The following is a 5657-nucleotide window of genomic DNA, read 5'->3' as shown; positions in this document are numbered from 1 at the left end:
CGACAGGACTGGGGGAAACAGAGACCCCACTCTTGGAGGGCACACACAAAGTAGTGTGCGCATCGGGACCCAGGGGAAGGAGCAGTGACCCTGGGGGAGACTGAACCAGACCTACCTGCTGGTGTTGGGGGGTCTTCTGCAGAGGCGGGGGGTGGCTCTGTTTCACCGTGGGGACAAGGACACTGGCAGCGGAGGCTCTGGGAAGTGCTCCTTGGCATGAGCCCTCCCAGAGTCTGCCATTAACCCCATCAAAGAGCCCAGGTAGGCTCCAGTGTTGGGTTGCCTCAGGCAAAACAACCAACAGGGAGGGAACCCAGCCCCACCCATCAACAGTCAAGTGGATTAAAGTGTTACGGAGCTCTGTCCCCCACAACAACAGTCAGCTCTACCCACCACCAGAGCCTCCCATCAAGCCTCTTAGATAGCCTCAACCACCAGAGGGCAGACAGCAGAAGCAAGAAAAACTACAATCCTGCAGCCTGTGGACCAAAACCCACAGTTACAGAAAGATAGACAAGATGAAAAGGCAGAGGGCTATATATCAGATGAAGGAACAAGAAAAAAACCCTGAAAAACAACTAAATGAAGTGGAGATAGGCAACCTTCCAGAAAAAGAATTCAGAATAATGATAGTGAAGATGATCCAGGACCTCGGAATAAGAATGGAGGCAAAGATTGAGAAGATGCAAGAAATGATTAACAAAGACCTAGAAGAATTAAAGAACAAACAAACAGAGATGACCAATACAATAACTGAAATGAAAACTACACTAGAAGGAATCAATAGCAGAATAACTGAGGCAGAAGAACGGATAAGTGACCTGGAAGACAGAATGGTGGAATTCACTGCTGCGGAACAGACTAAAGAAAAAAGAATGAAAAGAAATGAAGACAGCCTAAGAGACCTCTGGGACAACATTAAACGCAACAACATTCGCATTATAGGGGTCCCAGAAGGAGAAAAGAGAGAGAAAGGGCCAGAGAAAATATTTGAAGAGATTATAGTCAAAAACTTCCCTAACATGGGAAAGGAAATAGCCACCCAAGTCCAGGAAGCGCAGAGAGTCCCATACAGGATAAACCCAAGGAGAAACACACTGAGACACATAGTAATCAAAATGGCAAAAATTAAAGACAAAGAAAAATTATTGAAAGCAGCAAGGGAAAAACGACAAATAACATACAAGGGAACTCCCATAAGGTTAACAGCTGATTTCTCAGCAGAAACTCTACAAGCCAGAAGGGAGTGGCATGATATACTTAAAGTGATGGAAGGGAAGAACCTACAACCAAGATTACTCTACCCGGCAAGGATCTCATTTAGATTTGATGGAGAAATCAAAAGCTTTACAGACAAGCAAAAGCTAAGAGAATTCAGCACCACCAAACCAGCTCTACAACAAATGCTAAAGGAACTTCTCTAAGTGGGAAACACAAGAGAAGAAAAGGACCTACAAAAACAAACCCAAAACAATTAAGAAAATGGTCATAGGAACATACATATCGATAATTACCTTAAACGTGAATGGATTAAATGCTCCAACCAAAAGACACAAGCTTGCTGAATGGATACAAAAACAAGACCCATATATATGCTGTCTACAAGAGACCCACTTTAGACCTAGGGACACATAGAGACTGAAAGTGAGGGGATGGGAAAAGACATTCCATGCAAATGGAAATCAAAAGAAAGCTGGCGTAGCTATACTCATATCAGATAAAATAGACTTTAAAGTAAAGTCTGTTACAAGAGACAAAGAAGGACACTACATAATGATCAAGGGATCAACCCAAGAAGAAGATATAACAATTATAAATATATATGCACCCAACATAGGAGCACCTCAATACATAAGGCAACTGCTAACAGCCATAAAGGAGGAAATTGACAGTAACACAATAATAGTGGGGGACTTTAACACCTCACTTACACCAATGGACAGATCATCCAAAATGAAAATAAATAAGGAAACAGAAGCTTTAAATTACACAATAGACCAGATAGATTTAATTGATATTTATAGGACATTCCATCCAAAAACAGCAGATTACACGTTCTTCTCAAGTGCGCACGGAACACTCTCCAGGATAGATCACATCTTGGGTCACAAATCAAGCCTCAGTAAATTTAAGAAAATTGAAATCATATCAAGCATCTTTTCTGACCACAATGCTATGAGATTAGAAATGAATTACAGGGAAAAAAACGTAAAAAAGACAAACACATGGAGGCTAAACAATACGTTACTAAATAACCAAGAGATCACTGAAGAAATCAAAGAGGAAATAAAAAAATACCTAGAGACAAATGACAATGAAAACACGACGACCCAAAACCTATGGGATGCAGCAAAAGCAGTTCTAAGAGGGAAGTTTATAGCTATACAAGCCTACCTAAAGAAACAAGAAAAATCTCAAGTAAACAATCTAACCTTACACCTAAAGAAACTAGAGAAAGAAGAACAAACAAAACCCAAAGTTAGCAGAAGGAAAGAAATCATAAAGATCAGAGCAGAAATAAATGAAATAGAAACAAAGAAAACAATAGCAAAGATCAATAAAACTAAAAGCTGGTTCTTTGGGAAGGTAAACAAAATTGATAAGTCATTAGCCAGACTCATCAAGAAAAAGAGGGAGAGGACTCAAATCAATAAAATCAGAAATGGAAAAGGAGAAGTTACAACAGACACAGCAGAAATACAAAGCATCCTAAGAGACTACTACAAGCAACTTTATGCCAATAAAATGGACAACCTGGAAGAAATGGACAAATTCTTAGAAAGGTATAACCTTCCAAGACTGAACCAGGAAGAAACAGAAAATATGAACAGACCAATCACAAGCAATGAAATTGAAACTGTGATTAAAAATCTTCCAACAAACAAAAGTCCAGGACCAGATGGCTTCACAGGTGAATTCTATCAAACATTTAGAGAAGAGCTAACACCTATCCTTCTCAAACTCTTCCAAAAAATTGCAGAGGAAGGAACACTCCCAAACTCATTCTATGAGGCCACCATCACCCTGATACCAAAACCAGACAAAGACACTACAAAAAAAGAAAATTACAGACCAATATCACTGATGAATATAGATGCAAAAATCCTCAACAAAATACTAGCAAACAGAATCCAGCAACACATTAAAAGGATCATACACCACGATCAAGTGGGATTTATCCCAGGGATGCAAGGATTCTTCAATATACGCAAATCAATCAATGTGATACACCATATTACCAAATTGAAGAATAAAAACCATATGATCATCTCAATAGATGCAGAAAAAGCTTTTGACAAAATTCAACACCCATTTCTGATAAAAACTCTCCAGAAAGTGGGCATAGAGGGAACGTACCTCAACATAATAAAGGCCATATATGACAAACCCACAGCAAACATCATTCTCAATGGTGAAAAACTGAAAGCATTTCCTCTAAGATCAGGAACGAGACAAGGATGTCCACTCTCACCACTATTATTCAACATAGTTCTGGAAGTCCTAGCCACGGCAATCAGAGAAGAAAAAGAAATAAAAGGAATACAAATTGGAAAAGAAGAAGTAAAACTGTCACTGTTTGCGGATGACATGATACTATACATAGAGAATCCTAAAACTGCCACCAGAAAACTGCTAGAACTAATTAATGAATATGGTAAAGTTGCAGGATACAAAATTAATGCACAGAAATCTCTTGCATTCCTATACACTAATGATGAAAAATCGGAAAGAGAAATTATGGAAACACTCCCATTTACCATTGCAACAAAAAGAATAAAATACCTAGGAATAAACCTACCTAGGGAGACAAAAGACCTGTATGCAGAAAACTATAAGACACTGATGAAAGAAATTAAAGATGATACCAACAGATGGAGAGATATACCATGTTCTTGGATTGGAAGAATCAACATTGTGAAAATGAGTATACTACCCAAAGCAATCTACAGATTCAATGCAATCCCTATCAAATAACCAATGGCATTTTTTACGGAGCTAGAACAAATCATCTTAAAATTTGTATGGAGACACAAAAGACCCCGAATAGCCAAAGCAGTCTTGAGGCAAAAAAATGGAGCTGGAGGAATCAGACTCCCTGACTTCAGACTATACTACAAAGCTACAGTAATCAAGACAATATGGTACTGGCACAAAAACAGAAACATAGATCAATGGAACAAGATAGAAAGCCCAGAGATTAACCCACGCACCTATGGTCAACTAATCTATGACAAAGGAGGCAAAGATATACAATGGAGAAAAGACAGTCTCTTCAATAAGTGGTGCTGGGAAAACTGGACAGCTACATGTAAAAGAATGAAATTAGAATACTCCCTAACACCATACACAAAAATAAACTCAAGATGGATTAGAGACCTAAATATAAGACTGGACACTATCAAACTCTTAGAGGAAAACATAGGAAGAACACTCTTTGACATAAATCACAGCAAGATCTTTTTTGATCCACCTCCTAGAGTAATGGAAATAGAAACAAAAATAAACAAGTGGGACCTAATGAAACTTCAAAGCTTTTGCACAGCAAAGGAAACCATAAACAAGACGAAAAGACAACCCTCAGAATGGGAGAAAATATTTGCAAATGAATCAACGGACAAAGGATTAATCTCCAATATATATAAACAGCTCATTCAGCTCAATATCAAAGAAACAAACACCCCAATCCAAAAATGGGCAGAAGACCTAAATAGACATTTCTCCAAAGAAGACATACAGACGGCCACGAAGCACATGAAAAGATGCTCAACATCACTAATTATTAGAGAAATGCAAATCAAAACTACAATGAGGTATCACCTCACTCCTGTTAGATTGGGCATCATCAGAAAATCTACAAACAACAAATGCTGGAGAGGGTGTGGAGAAAAGGGAACCCTCTTGCACTGTTGGTGGGAATGTAAATTGATACAGCCACTATGGAGAACAATATGGAGGTTCCTTAAAAAACTAAAAATAGAATTACCGTATGACCAGCAATCCCACTACTGGGCATATACCTAGAGAAAACCGTAATTCAAAAAGACACATGCACCCGAATGTTCATTGCAGCACTATTTACAATAGCCAGGTCATGGAAGCAACCTAAATGCCCATCAACAGACGAATGGATAAAGAAGATGTGGTACATATATACAGTGGAATATTACTCAGCCATAAAAAGGAACGAAATTGAGTCATTTGTTGAGACGTGGATGGATCTAGAGACTGTCATACAGAGCGAAGTAAGTCAGAAAGAGAAAAACAAATATCGTATATTAACGCATGTACGTGGAACCTAGAAAAATGGTACAGATGAGCCGGTTTGCAGGGCAGAAGTTGTGACACAGATGTAGAGAACGGACATATGGACACCAAGGGGGGAAAACTGCGGTGGGGTGGGGATGGTATTGTGCTGAATTGGGCGATTGGGATTGACATGTATACACTGATGTGTATAAAACTGATGCCTAATAAGAACCTGCAGTATAAACAAACAAACAAACAAAACAACTAGTACTAAACTTTCATTGGGTTATTTGTATGGAAATATGTTAATATAAATGTTTCAGACATTACATGAAATTTCTAAAAATCTTATATGTTCTGGTATAATGTTATAAGTCATAATCCTAGTTACTACCTTAAAATGTATATCT

Source organism: Eschrichtius robustus, chromosome 5, assembly GCF_028021215.1.
Source record: "Eschrichtius robustus isolate mEscRob2 chromosome 5, mEscRob2.pri, whole genome shotgun sequence".
Taxonomy (NCBI): Eukaryota; Metazoa; Chordata; class Mammalia; order Artiodactyla; family Eschrichtiidae; genus Eschrichtius; species Eschrichtius robustus.
This window is presented reverse-complemented; position numbering follows the sequence as displayed.